Source organism: Malus sylvestris, chromosome 6 (assembly GCF_916048215.2).
Source record: "Malus sylvestris chromosome 6, drMalSylv7.2, whole genome shotgun sequence".
In the NCBI taxonomy this organism is placed as follows: domain Eukaryota; kingdom Viridiplantae; phylum Streptophyta; class Magnoliopsida; order Rosales; family Rosaceae; genus Malus; species Malus sylvestris.
This window is the reverse complement of record NC_062265.1, coordinates 17,494,767-17,510,815: the sequence shown is the minus strand read 5'-3', so window position 1 is coordinate 17,510,815 and position 16,049 is coordinate 17,494,767. Positions and strand designations below refer to the sequence as shown.

At 39.4% G+C, this 16,049-nt stretch overlaps 1 pseudogene; it reads left to right on the top strand.

Moving 5' to 3' along the window:
- Positions 1–280: 280 nt before the first annotated feature.
- LOC126625478 (uncharacterized) lies at positions 281–3,047 on the top strand (annotated as a pseudogene).
- The last annotated feature ends 13,002 nt before the right edge of the window (positions 3,048–16,049 follow it).

Genomic DNA, 16,049 nt, shown 5'->3' with positions numbered 1-16,049 from the left:
GTTAGAGTTTTGTACAAAAGAAACGTTGGATGATCTTCACAACTGTCAAACCTTAGCCAATGTTGGTTCTTCCTCCTTCATGTTAGTGGGTGAGGGGGTTGTTTTTTACGCCATACCCATATTTCACTTTGAGTTCACAGCGGATCATTTACAGAACAACTTGTTAGATAGCAAAAAGCAGTTTGAGGCCTTAAGGCAGTCATGTAGTATCCCTTGTAGTGTAAGAATACATTTGGTGCATTGTGAAGAATTGCCCTTTGAGCCGCCCAAGGGTCATATTATGTTATACACCCAGATACTAGTGACCTTAGGGGTGGAACTACCTTTGCACCCGTGGTTGCAACGGATGCTATCTTTTATCAGATATGCGCCTGGGCAACTCAACCTTGGTTTCTGGGATACCTTGATCGGGTTTTATATCATTTGGATGAAGTGTGGGTTGGGTGAACCTTCCTTCCATCAGTGGCGTTACTGCTATAAAATGCGCCTAGTGAAGTCATGCACTGGTTATGCGGAGTGTGCGTGTCGAAGCGAAAGAGAGCGTATTGTCTTTAGTAAGGAAAAGGCTTACTGCACATGGAAAAACCGTTGGTGCTTTCTTTACAATGATTGGGAGTATGCTAAAGGTGTCACACCTGAGTGACCTGTTCCTACTCACTTCCAGACTGTAGGTTGTAATGTATCAATTGTTTGCATTATTTGCTATTTGTTGTGATTTTCTCTTGCTTCTAACATTTTTCTTCGTGCATTGACGCGAGGGACCATCAAGCTATCTGCACGGGAGCTAGTTGACGTAGAGAAGGTGTTGAGGGTGCCCAAAGAGGATAGACACTTGGGCAAGTTACGACCCTTATTTCAAAAGTACGGTTTCCTGCCCCTAGTTCCTGAATGCCAAAGACGAGTGAGTAAGTTGTATCTTTCACTTGACCTCTACTCTTCCTTTCCTTTTATTTTTATTTTTATTTTTATTATATATATATATATATATATATATAAATTTGTATTCTTTACTTTGATCTTCCTTGTTCAGTGGAGAATGTGAGCAAGAAAGGGGAGACTAGCACTAAGAAAAGGAAAACACCCATGTTAGTTCCCTCAGAAGACATCCTGTTTCACAAGGAAGCTTGCAAGCACTGAGTGAGACCAGCCATTAAACCTAAGTCTCAAGATGAGGTCCGTAAGATTGCTGCCTTGAGGAAAGCTGAAACTGGGGCTATCGGATGTGCTGCTGCTATAGTCACAGGGGAGGAGAGGCGATTGTTGCCTCCTCTTACTACTATTGATCCCATCTTTCCTCTAGTTATGAAGCACACTAGCCAGGGAGGTGATCCTAATTCCATCTGCAAGAGTAAGGATAAGGAAGAGGCTAGCAATGTCCTTTGGAAAGACATGAAGGTTGCCATGCAGCCAAAAAGCTTTGGGTATGTCAACAATTTCCTGGTAGGGCATCTATTCACTTTTGATGAGCTCGGCGAGCCACTAGCTAAGAATGAATCAGATCGCGATCGGATGTTGAACCTATTTTCTTATGTGAGTGTTACTTTGTCATTGTTGGAAATGTGCCCTAAAACCAATCATGTGATGATACTTTACGGACATTTCACATGTTAAACTAATCTAGTTTAATATAAAGGGCAAAGATTATTGTTTGAGCCGTCTCATATAAATGTTATATGCTTAAACGATAAAGTCCAAGGAATATGTGATTGGGAGAATGCAATCTAATGAAGTTAGATTCATGAGACCATTCTTTCGTTGACACATCCTAAATGTTCCTGATCATAGGATTGCCAATTGGGCATTGACAGTCTGTCAAGATCGGTACGTGCTATGTCTTCTCTCAGAGAGAGTGACTAGTCTCGAGTCATTGGTGTGTGTGACATCAAGACAAGTACGTAGGTGCTCAGTAGAGAATGAGTTCACTGAACGCGATCAACGAAGAGTTCTCATACTCATGTCACATGAGAACTCATGGTTGGGATAATGCAAAGTAGTCCTTTGACCTGAGTCATCACTAAAGGGAGAATTGAAAGTAAGTTTCAATTCACAATCGATATAAAATGGTTTTAATCGCCCACTGCCTCGCTAAAAGGAACCTAATGGATCGCACACCGTGTAAGGTGGAGATTGAAGAAACAATGGAGATGAGTAAGAATGATTAAATGGTTTAATCATTTATTTATGGCAAGGATTAATTAATATGTTAATTAATCAAACGAATAAGTTCGTTAAAGACCTCGGGATAGTTTTGGACCTTAAGGCCCAATGGGCTTCGAACGTCAAGCCCATTAACTTAAGTTGTATGACAACTTAATGAATAATGATTCACAAAGGCCCAATTAGTCCAAAATATCCTAATGGCCGGCCATATTGTTTAGGGTAGTGAACTTGGACTTATTTACAAGTTTGTCACTCAAATGAATAAAGGTATAAATATGACTTTATAGCCAAAATTCATTTAGGGTTTGTTTTGGAGAAAATTGGAGAGAACATGTCTCTCCATTTCTCTCTAAAGAGGCCGGCCACCTTGGGGGTGCATCTTGCAATCCCACTACTCCAAGGTCACTCATTTCTTCTCCAATCTCTCCTTGGTGAAGAGACTTAGAGGTTCCCTATTTTGGGAACTTGGAGAAACCTATTCATCCATCCAAATCCATAGATTTATTATGCAAGGAATGAAGGCCCTCTCTTTGGGTGATTAGCCTTTGCTTATGCAAAGAGGAATCTACAAAGGTACAATTTCAACTCACTTTGTTTTGAGTTGAGTTTTGGTTCACCAATCTACTAGGCTTTGAATTTCTTGGTTAATGTTTTGTTTTTAAGTGCATGCTAGCATGATTCCGCCTTTAATTGTTAATTGCATGCTTATTGATGTTGCTTAAATGAACATGTTTTCCCTAAAATATTCCTTCAGTCATTTCCTTACTTTCTCATCTTTGTTATTTTTAGGTAATGGTGATCGTCTTGTCATACAGGTCATGACTGAGTACGACGACAGATTGCGAGAGGCTGAGCGGTATAAGGCGAAATTGAAAGAGAATAAGTAGCTTATGGATGATGTAAAAAAGAATAAGAAACTTTTGACTGAGGCCATCTAGCTTAAGGACCAAACCATGGAGAGGTTGACGAGACGGAATGGTGAGAATGTAAGGCTTAAGAAACCGTTTGAGGCGACTAAAAAACAGTTGGAGGTGGCTACCCTCGAGGCATCCAAGGTCAGGAAGGAGTTGGATGGTGCCTTGATCGAGGTTTCTGAGTTGAAAAGAAGTATCCCAACTGAGAAGGAGGCTGCCGTGCAGGAGTACTTAGGTTCTCAGGCTTTTCACCATGCTATTAGACCTCACAGCACCCGGGAGGTTCACTTTGAAAAAAGAAAATGGATGGCCGTCCTTGAGCATTATGACGATGGAAGTATTATTCGAAAGTACTGTGAGGAGATAGATGAGTATCATTAAAAGGGTGAAACTTTCGTCCTCGCAGTTGATCCTAGAAATGAAGAGGAGTCTGTGAAGGAAATTTTATGAAAAACATGTTCATTTGAGCAACATCTATGGCATGCAATTAACATTTAAAGGCGGAATCATGCTTGTGTGCACTAAAAAACAAAACATTACCCATGAAATTCAAAGCCTAGTAGAAGGGTGAATCAAGACTCAACTCAAGAACAAAGTGAGTTAAGAAATCTTATACCTTTGTTGATTCCTCTTTGTATAAGCAAAGGCTAATCACCCAAGGAGAGGGCCTTCATTCCTTGCTTCTTAGATCCATGGATTTCTTGGATGAGGATGGCTGAAAGGATTCTCCAAGTTCCCAAAGTTGAGAACCTCTAATTTTCCACACCAATGAGGGACTTGAAGAAAAGATGAGTGACATTGGAGGAGGAAAGATTGCTAGCTAATCTCCTCCAAGGGGCCGGCCTCCTAGAGAGAAAGGGAGAAATATGTTCTCTCCAATTTTCTCCAAAAGAAACCCTAAAAGAATTTTGGCTATAAAGTTCTTTATATAGTCCTTTCAATTAAGTGACCTAGAGAACCAAAGGCCTTTCTTTCAACATATGGCCAGCCATATTATGGCTTTTGGGCTGTTTGGGCCCTCTTGAATCTTTATTCATTAAGTTCAACTTAAGTTAATGGGCTTGACATTCGAAGCCCATTGGGCTTTAACGCCCAAAACTAACCCGAGGTCTAAAACGAACTTATTCGTTTGATTAATCATCATATTAATTAATCCTTGCCATAAATGATTAAACTATTTAATTATCCTTACTCATCTCCGTTGTTTCTTCAATCTCTACCTTACATGGTGTACGATCCATTAGGTTCTTTTTAACGAGGCAGTGAGCGATTAGAACTCTTTCAAATCGATTGTGAATTGAAACTTACTTTCAATTCTTCCTTTAGTGATTATACACGTTTAGGGCTTCCACAAACCATGAGTGACACCTAGCAGTATGTCATGGTTACCCAAGCTAATCAGAAGAGGTGGAGAACCTATTCAGTTTAGGATTACAATGCAATACAGTCTTTCTCTAATACAATACTCTTGACCACATTGTTTAGTTTGATAGTTTATTCATGTCTACTATCCAATGTGATTCTCTTACTTATATGATTACCTTGAATGTGATTTGGAATGATTTCCTAAATCTCATTCATACTCTGGCTAGAGATTTTTAATCATATCATAAAGTATTCTCCCTCAAACAGTTTGAAGGTTAGAGATCCCTTGTTGCACATTCACTTGCCTCTATGGCTAAGTGGCTTAACCGCAACTATGCCGTGGACACCCTCTGACGGAGTGGCTTTGACATAGTTAAAGATCAAGGACCTAACCACAAGACAACTATGATGCCTCAGGTCAAAGGACTACTTTGCATTGTCCCAACCATGAGTTCTCATGTGACATAAGTATAAGAACTTCTTGTTGATCGTGTTCAGTGGACTCATTCTCTATTGAGCACCTACATGCTTGTCTTGGTGTCAGTCACACCAATGACTCAAGACCAGTCACTCTCCCTTGGATTCCCTTATTGCATAAACACATGATACAATAAATAGTGTCTGTCAATAAGCTTTGCCCTTCATTAAACATATAAAAGTTTAATACATTAAGTATTCCAAAAAGCTATTACATCAAATGAGTGGCTTTGTGGGCATACTTCCAACACATTAAGCTTCATGAAAACTATAAGCATTGATGAGGCAATTGTTACTATGAAAAGCATGAAACATTTGCCAAGAATTCACTTAACACGATCGTTTATAAGCGACCTCCACTACTTGCAAATATAAGGTTGTAACTATTAGGTGAAACTTCCTTATATTTTAGCTTCAAATTCCTGCATGAAAACTAAGTTGGCCACCTTAATCAACACACAAAAATAAGTCATCAATCAAACGGTTAAGCAAATTGCATTCACAATTCATGAAATAACAATTAGACGTAATCAATTCATCTTGCAAGCATAATCATGGTATTGAATAACCCCCTAGCCAAAAAGGCTTAGTTCCTCATGTTCACAAAACAAAGGAAAACAAATTTATACATTGTAAATATAAGAAAGAGAACACCTAAATATTCCAACGATTCAATGTTGAACGGCTAGAACCTTCAAGTACTTCTTCTTCCTCTCCTTTGCTGCGGCACAAGGGTTGGGGGTGAGTTTTGGGAGTTATGGATGATGTAGAATGATGGGTTTATGGTTAGGATAGGTGTATGGGACAACAAGGTATGTTTATGGGCAGAAACTAGGGTGAATGGTGGTAGAATGGTGCGGCTGAGAGTCTCCTAGTGTTTTTGGCATGAATGGTCAGTATATGGATGTTTTGTGGCTGCAAAAGAGAGTTTATTTAAAGGATTTTAGGAATTAAAACCCTAGGTTATTTAGGTAATCAGAAATTAAGTCTAAGGCTTCTAGAAATAGGAAACACAATCAGAAAATTAAAGGAAAAGGCAAGGTATATGCGGCAAGGGTTTAAAATAGATTAGGAAAGTGTTTGAATGCATGGAGTTAGGAAACAACCCTCTCCCTTGCACGGCAAGGAAGAGGAATGGGCAAGGTGTGTGCGGCAAAAGGTGATATTATGCAAGGAATGTGTGTTTGATGTCCTAGAGTGCTTAGGAAGCCTTCAAAGTTGATAACACTTAGGGACACTTAGGAAAGGTCAAACCAAAGTAGGAAACCTTGGCTTAACTTTCCTACTTCAAGTAGGAATCCTTGTTGGAGTAGTAATCCTTGTTTTTCTAGGAATCCTCATGTGAGTAGGAATCCTTCGTTGATTAGGAAACCTAACTTCTTCAAATCTTCAATTACATCCATTCCTTTTGCTCCAATCATGTGATAATCATTCCAAGCTCGATTTTGCTCCAAAAAGCTCCAAAATGCATCTTCTTGCATCCTTTGGCCTTAGAATCTGAAAACACACAAAAGTGACTTTAAACACTAAAATAACTAAGGAAACACAACGTAAATGCACGAGAACAAGCCAATTAAGTCGCATAAATATGCTCCTATCAATAATTAGAAAGGAGATGCTACTGGTAGGCTAAGTCGCATAAATATGCTCCTATCAATAATTAGAAAGGAGATGCTGCTGGTAGGCTGCAATGCGGGTGATGGTTTGCCTGCGCTTCTCATCTGCCAGATCTAAGCTTATGGCCATCTCCTTACTGTTCGGTTGCTCATCTTTTGGTGGTGCGATATGCCCATAGACATTCGGGGAGTTCATCTGGTCATTTTCCCTTGTTGTTGGTAAGAGATTTCTTGAGGAAGTTCAAGACCATCTTATTCGATCCTTTAGCCCGTCTATTGTCTTGAAGATATCTTGGGATGAACATGTGCTGCTTGACGCCATATTTTTGGAAGAGCTTGCTAAATCTTTGCCCACAAATTACGGGCCGTTGTCGATGATGATGGATTGAAGGATGTCAAATCGACAAATGATGTTCCTCCATATGGAGCGCTCTATGTCCGTCTATGTCGTGGCCGTCATGGGCTCTGCTTCTACCCATTTGGTGAACTAATCGGTTGCCACGATTATCATGCATCTACCCTTAGTAGCAGACGACATAGGTTCTACCAAGTCGATTGCCTACTGCATGAACGACCACAAACTCGTTTGTAGGTGTAGTTTGCTGGCAGACAATGCTAGTACCGGCTTGTAGCGTTGGCAGCGGTTGTACTTTTGTACTAACTCCTTTAGCATCTTAGTGCATGGTAGGCTAATAGTAGCCCACGTAAAAAGCCTTTTGTGCTAAGGATCGGCCTCCGGAGTGATTTCCTTAAACACCTTCGTGGATTGAGCTTAGAACCTTCAAGTTATCGGGAGGCACTAGGCAATGGAGATGTGGTCCAGTGTAGGATCTTCGGATGAGAATGTCGCTCCATAAGTAGTAGCATGCTGCCTTGATTTAGAGTTTCCTAGACTTCAACCTTTCTAGGGGAAGTGTGTCGTTGATGAGGTAGTCTATAATAGAACTTCAGCTGCTGGCTCCACCTCTATACTTAGCTTGTCTAGATATTCCATAGGGATAGAACGTTTGAGTTGGTGGTCGAGGGCAGACCTAGGCTGGCTAGTGCGCTCGCGTGGGTGTTGTCTGTCGCAGAACTTGAGTAAAGGTGTAAATCTGAAATGCCTCAAGTTTCTTGTGTACCTTCTATAGGTATTGTGCCATCCTTGGATGTTTTATCATGTATTCCCTAGTCTAGCTAGTAATTAGCTGGGAATTGGAATGAATTGCAAGCTTCTTCACTGCCAAGTCTTTAGCCATTCAGATGCCTGCTAGTAGGGCCGTATACTCTGTTTTATTGTTGGATGATTTGAAGCATAGAGTGATCGCTTGCTCGAGCATTGAGCCGTCTAGGGTGACATGGACCACGCCTACTTTTCAGCTTTTATAGTTAGATGCACCGTCAACATACAAATGCTAAAAGTCTCCATCAGGTGGAGCATGTGCGGCTAGAGCGTGCTAGGCTATCTCCAGGGCGTCGTTGGGCCACTTTGTTGCTTCGCTTATTCTAGACGTGAAGGCGAGGTAGGGAGCCATAGAGTTGGGGCTGTGTTAAAGGTAGTAAGGGACTCTCAACTACCAATTTCAAGCCGCTCTATGGTTGAATTATAGAGCAAGGGTCGGCCGGGGCCGTGAGACGTGCAGCCAAAGGTGGTGCTCAACCGCCGATACATGTTGCTCATATGTAAAATCTTTTAGGGTGACAAGGACAAAACTTGCTTTTGAGTGTGTCGTTCCAAGGTTCGTCTACCCTTGGTGTGTCTTTTGGGCTGAGTTGTTGCATTCGTCAGAAAACTTTGTATCTGCCAGGGTCTACACCTTTATTGTCATGTGTCTTGATTGGGCAGAATAGTGCATTATGAGGATGATTGTGTGCATTTGAAAGCAAAACTTGAGCTTTCGGGTTGCAACAACTATCGCCAAAGTTAGCTTTTGAATTTCTGATAGCATCGAAGAGAGTTTTTAAACTGTGGAATACAGGTAGTTGGGCCCCCAGCTATTCTCATATGATGGTAGAGCTTATTGCTACTTTAAATATTACCAGGTAGATGTATAAATCCCATTTGTGAGATACTTCTTCAAGTCTTGGAAGGCTTTTTCACATTCTTCACCCCATTTGTCTCGTTGTGCCCTCTTGATAGCTTAGAAAGAAAAACTTGCATCGATCGGTGGACCGCAAAAGGAGACGGTTGAGGGTAGCTGCTCGTCCAGTCAAGCTTTGGATCTCCTTCAAAGTAGTTGGAGACTTCATCTCCAAGATCGCTCAGATCTGCTTGGGATGCGCTTCAATTCCTCGTTGGGTTACTAAGTACCCTAGAAATTGGCCCGAAGATACTCCAAATGTGCATTTGGTAGGGTTGAGCTTCATCTTGTACTTTCTAAAGATGTCGAAAGTTTTCGCCAAGTTGCGAATATGCTTTGATTGCTGCTTGCCCTTTACCATAATATTGTCAACATAGGCCTCTAAGGTTACCCTAATTTGTTTCTTGAACATCATACTTACTAACCTTTGATAAATGGCTCCTATGTTTTTAGGGCAAAAGGGCATGACCTTGTAGCAGTAGGTGCCCCGCTCGATCACGAACGCAGTTTTCTCCTTGTTGGGCTCATACATGGCTATTTGGTTGTAACCGAAATATGCGTCTAAGAAGCTAAGCAGCTGGTTCCCAAAAGTTGAATCTACTAATAGATCGATCTAAGGACAGGATAAGGATCTTTTGGGCATGCTTTGTTGAGGTTGGTGTAGTCTACGCAAACCCTTAATTTTCTCTTCTCTTTCTTCATGACTAGTATGACATTGGCAAGCCATGCTGAGTGTGCTACCTCTTCTATGAATCCGGCCTCTAATAGCTTGTCAATTTCCACCTCAATGATCGCTACTCGTTCGAGTGTGAAATGTCTGCTCATTTGGATCACCGGTTTGGCAGTGGGGTCAACGTGCAGCTTGTGGCAGGCCACCTTGGGGTCAATGTCGGGCATGTCGGATGGTGACCATGTGAAGACATCTAGGTTTCCTCTAATGAAAGTCGTGAGTTCTTCTTTCTTGGTTGGGCTTAGTCGTGAGCCAATTCTAGCCATCTTTTCCGGCCGATGAGGATCAAGAATGATGTCTTCGGCGTCCTCTTCGGGTTTCCATCTTATCTCGTCTGCTTGGGTGCCATCTTCTCGATCCACTTGTTGTAATTGCTATTTGGTAGCTTCTTTGTCCTTTTGGACTTCGGTAGCCTTTATAGGGGTAAAGGTCTTATTCTTTGATTCTTTCAACATTTGCACAGTGCATTATCGAGATGAGGCCTAGTCAGACTTGATCTCTCCGACTCCTCTTCTCAGGATGCGGAATCAGATTTTTTGACACTTGACGGAAGTGATAGCATCCAGGTTGATCAACCAAGGTCTCATAAGAATCCTATTGTAGGGAGATGGATCGGTTTTGATCATGAACGTTTGGTTTGAGACGACTGGAAATGTTTTCACGTCAAGTGTGATATGGCCGATGGCAGTTGAGGTGTGTCCGTTAGTCTGATAAGTACCTCTGCTCGATGTATGATTGTGCTTTCTAGGCCCATCTTCTAAATGACTGGGAGCTGAAGTAGGTTGACTACACTTCCATTGTCAACCATCATCCTGTCAACTATAGCATGGGCTAGTTAGACAGATACTACTAGCGCATCGTCGTGTGGGAAATCGACGACTTCTGCATCTAACTTAGTGAAGCTAATAATGGGTCCAAGTTGGGTATCGACTGTTGGGACTTGTGAGATTAGTAAAGCCTACTGGATCTTCCTTTTTGAAGTTATTAGTGGCCCCCAAGTGCTCAGATTTGGGGAAAATGCCACTGATTCGAATCATCTTGGTTGGCAGCTCCTCATCATTATCTGTATTCCTTTTTGGCTGCGCATCTGGCTTGTCCAAGTATTTATCAACTTTGCCTTCACGAGCTTATCTAGGAAGTTCTTCCAAGTGTAGCAGTCGTCAGTTGTGAGACCAGGACCTTGGTGGAATGCGCAATACTTGGTATGGTCCAACTTGGAAGTATCTTCTTTTGATTGTTTTGGCAGCTTGAACCATGGCTCGTTCTTGATATCACAAAGGATTTGATGAATCAGAATTGAGAACTTAGAATAGTTTTTTGTTATCGAGCCTTGTTTAGTTGTGTGTCGGTCCTTGCGCTTGGCCTCTTGCCTGCTCTTGCTGGGCTGCTTCCCGTCTTCCTTCCTTTGGGTCACCGCTGACTATTTTCGAGGCTGCTCAGGCGCCTTTTCTGCTCATTGAGCCTTGTCCCAAAGTGCATGCTTCTCTACCAGGGCAAAGGAATCTGCTAGAGTTGAAGGGAAAATTATGAGTTTAACACATGGGATTTCGAAATGACTAGCATGCATATACAATTCAAAATTTATATACATGAGCAACGGAAGCAATTTATCAAATAATATCAAAGCAATAGTCATGCAAATCCCCTTCAAGGTTCATAGGTTTATATATAATGCATCTAAAACATTCAAGTAAAGAACTAAGTGAAAGTATAGATCTATACCTCCTGATCTTGATTTTAGACCAAGGATGGACCACCTCCAAGTCCTTTGCTCCTTAAAGTCCTTGAGCCTAGCCTCCCTCCTTGCCTCCTCCACTTTGTTAGTAAGAGTGCTCCAAGGTTCTCCTTTAGTCTCCAAAGGAGAAGACCTCTAAATATCCACACCCACTAGTGTAGTGAGATGGATGGAGGAATAGCCAAAAGGGTGAAAGATTGTTAGTAAAATCACCCCCAAGGTGGCCGGCCCTTGTAGTGTTTTAGAGAGATATTTCTTTTGCCTCTTTGTTGTTTTAAACACATAAAAACCCTAAGGAATAAATCTCTATAAAGTTCCTTATATAGACAAAAAGAAACCTAGTCAACAACTTGACTAAATATCTCTCCCTTTCCACTTAAAGTGGCCGACCTCTTTGTGTTGGATTTGGGCTTTGGGCTTTTATATATTTCAAGTCATCCAATGCTTGAATAAAAGCCTAATGGGTTTAGGCCCAATGGGCCCAATTAAACCCGAACGTTTCTATAAGCCCAAAACGATCTTTTATCGCTTTTATAATTTCTTTAGACTTTCTAAATTAATCACAACACTTAATTAATCCAATTAATTATTTCCTTCATCCAGTAATTACTCACTACAATAGTGTATCGGTGTACAATCATTTTAGGTTCTAATTAGCAAGGCAGTGAGGTGATTGGCATCAATCCAATTGATTATATTTAATTCAATCACTTAGTGAATTAAAACTTCCTTTTAATTCACCTTCTTCTTTGATGACTACATTTAATCATCTAGAAGAACTCACAAGCTATGAGTGACATCTAACCATATGTCATAGCTACCCAAGCTAATGTAGAAGTTGTTCGGAGAACCTATTCAGTTGGAATTACAATGTAATTCGATCCTTCTCTAAAACAATACTCTCAACCACATTACTAGGGTATGGATATATTATGTCAAACCCCTAATGTGATTATTCCTTCTTATATGATTCAATTGAGTCGTATAGGAACGCTTTCCTTTATTACGCTCGATACTTCGGCCGAATCATATCTTAGAGTATTCTTCCTCTCTTATCGAAAATTAGAGATCCCTTGTTGCGCATTCACTTGCCTTCATGACTAAGTGGCTTAACCCTAATTATGCCGTGGACACCCGCGAATGGGATGACTTTGACATAATCAAAGATTAAGTACTTAGCCACAAGACAACGATGATGCCTCAGGTCAAAGGACTACTTACATTATTCCAACCATTAAAGTTACTTGCTTGACATGTGAGTAGACCTCCATGCAAGTACTCTCGTTCGATTGTGTTCAGTGAACTCATTCCCTTAATGAGCACCTACATACTTGTCTTAGTGTCACAACACGAATGGGATGAGACTTTCCATCCTTCCATTTGAAGCAGACATAGTATGTACCGGTCTAAGCATTGTCAGTATCCCTCCGACAATCCAATGACTTGGAACCTTTTGGACATAATGGTTATGTGAAGAAGGTCTCTGTAGTCTAACATCATTAGATTACTTCTTCAATCGATCCATTGTCCATGGATTCACTATTTAGGACATATATCGTTTATTGAGATAGTCTTAATTAGTATCTTTGCCATTTGATGTATAAGAGTCATCTATACATCGATTCATTTGTCCTGAAAGGTTTCTTCCAAAGATTGACTTTCAGGGCATATTTCCAACAATCTCCCACTTGCACTAAAGTGAATCACTAGTGTATCTTATACATGCTAGTTGAGAGAGCTTATGCTCGTAGGTTAACTCGGTTATGTATTAATCCCTTTTATTATTTAAAAGGGATTTACTTATCAAATGTTTCCAAAACATTTGATGATGTCTCTTTCTTGTGTTCGAATACTTTGATGAGACCTTGATTCCATGGCTTGAGCTATCGCCCCATTACGTCGTAGTATCCTACTAACGACCTTATGGTTTGGATTCAATCATTGGTTCTATAAGAACCCCTTCATTCAAAACACCTTTTGAAGCAGTTTCTAAAACAATATATCGTCATATATTTCGTTTGTATACTTTATACAAACTTTGCTCCAACCTTGAGACCATTGTAGTACAATACTAACAATACATTCATATGATTAGTACTTCATCCATTATGAAGTTCCATTTGTTAAAATGGCTTATTTTTTTACTTTGGTTAACAACCTAAGTGAATGCACGCTTCCAGAGTCCCACTCTGATGTTTCTTTCTCTAAAGGCAATAATACTCTTTCAGTTGCTTTGGTTCTGATCCTGGGATTTAGTAATATCTTATAGTGACAACCCCTGTGGTTCTTCACTTTTGGATATCTACTTCACAAGTCCATACATGTGTCCCTTTTGTGATTTTATGACACATTCATTATAAGGGTTATGAAAGTGATTTCCTATTACGTAGGAAAATGCTTCCTTAAATCTACAACATTTGAGATTTAATTCCCATATAACATTATTGAGATAGCCTTGCTATATCAATAAGTCCAATTTCAAGTCTATACTTCAAAATTGACCGTGTCATGTTTTGTCATTTTTGAGTAACATCTATGTTTTATCAAGTCTATCAAATAGACTTTATTCACATCTTGTTGCTCAAATTATGATATCACTCCCACTGGCCTTGTTTGTAACTTAGCATTCATTCAAAAATTAACAATTATATTTTCTTGATTTGAATGCATATTGCTCCCTTTAACTTGTCTTGGATCTATTGACAATCATTAAGATCCATTAGCTTATTGATGATGTCTCAACTATTTTGAGACTATCAACAACTCTAGTTAACACAAGTTATTTAAACGAATCATACACAAAAGAATTCCTTCTCAAGTAATTCCATGAAATGTGTGACTTGCTTTATCAAGTCTATTCATTTAAATTATATGGTGTCATACACCATACTTTAAGTTTGAGTCATACTAAGACCTTTAATGTAGTCATATAAGAATTATCCAAGTCTTTAGTGGAAGCATGGCTCCTACTAAGGATATAGAAACTCAACCATTCCTTCTAGGTGGTTGATATAATTCTTTATTAAAACTACATAGAGCAATATTGTTACATGAGATGTTGAATTTGGATTGTCTTGTTGTTAAATCATATGTTGTGACTCATTTTGAACTTATTTCCCTTTTTGTTTCATCAACTTGTCCATATGCTTAGTTACTTAGCTTGTTCTCATAAAAGAGAATGATGGACAACTCCCAACATATAACTATTTTATGCTAGGTTGACGAAACCAACATTTAAAGACTATTCTTTAGAATGTCACACAACATAGAATTTTAACGTTTGAAGAGCTTGAGTTCTTTAACAATTAAAATTACAAACTCTTAATAATAGTCAAGTACTATTATACTTTAGACAACTATAAACCAATCACAATCAAGTTTATATCCATTTTCACACCTCCCACTATTTCTCATGACTTTAATGAGAAATCATTTCATACATTCAAAATGTATAAAAGTGGAGTACATTGGTAGAAGACATTGTGTAGTAGCTTTAAAACATTTCAAGCTTATTTGTTTCAATCTTCACTAAGTTAATGTCTTGTTATTAAGTGACTAAAGTCTTTAAACATTTTATAGATTTAGACACTTCTTTCTTGGTTTAATCACTAACACAATTGACATTTTAAAACCTTTTAAAGAATGCCCAATTATTTGTTCAAAACTACTAATTGAATCAAGAGTGATCTTGATCATTGTGTTTCAAGTTATGACCATATAAGAAACGTTTTTCTTATTACTCACATCATTATAATGTGATCTTCCTTTTCTTCAAGAAAGGATACTCTAGACTTTTGTCAATTCATATAGAACTCATAGGTAGACAAATGGAACCAAATCTAAAGATTCATTGTATCCTTTTATGTCCTACATGTGAGATCTATCCATAATTGATAAATCTAAAGTTTGGTTATCACATTACAATAAGTGATATAACTCTTGTATCTCATCTAGGATACAACAAGACAATTTTCAATTCATAACACTACTTTAAGGAAATAGTATATTAAAAGGCATTCTTCACATTACATTAATATGATAATTCAAACATTCATAATGTTTAATACAAAAAGTATTAGCTCTATACATTTAGAGACTAATTTAAATACCTTTATACATTTAGGCACTAATAGTGATCTTCCATCATATGAAGCCACATAATAAGTTCTTAACAAAATAAGAAAGTTTAAAGACTATCTTTAATGCCTAACAAACTTCCTAAGTAGTAAGCAAAAAAACATAGTGGCCGAACCCTTCACCACATTTTCCTCGCTTGTTCATCTTCTACTTGGCTTCTCCACCTATATACAATCATACAAGTGATTAGCTCTTTATATCAAATATAAATATTTAGAAGATCTAACATTTAGAATTGAAGATAAGAACATAAACCATACCTTGTGGCTTGTCCTTAAGACTTGCAAGGTATAACCTGCAATTTCTCCTCCAATGCCCCTCCTTTCCACAGTGGTGGCAAGTCCCTTTGGGCTCCTTTGCCTTCTTTTTCCTCACTCCTCCTTTCGGCTTAGGAGTGGGTGGCTTCTTCTCCTTCCCTTTGCCTTAGCCTTGCGGCTTGGCCTTGGAAGAGGATGGCTTGTTGTAGACTACTGCAGAAGTCCCTACAACGTTCTCTTTCTTCATAGTCTTCTCGGCAGTTACTAACATATTTAGTAACTCAGAGGGAGTACTATCCATCTTATTCATATTGTAGTTCATTACGAACTGCGCGAATGAATCAGAAAGAGAAGCTAATACGAAGTCCTGGGCCAATTCCCCGTGAAGTGGAGTACCAAGGTTCTCCAATTGTTCAATGAATCCTATCATCTTCAGTACATGTTGATGCACTGGAGCCCCCTTGACCATCTTGGTCTTCACAAGTTCACAAACAGTGTTAAAGCGACAGTTGCGCGTCCCTTCACCATATAACTCCGTAAGATGGAGTATTATGGAAGATGCACTGTCCATGCCCTCGTGCTGTCTCTGTAGCTCCTC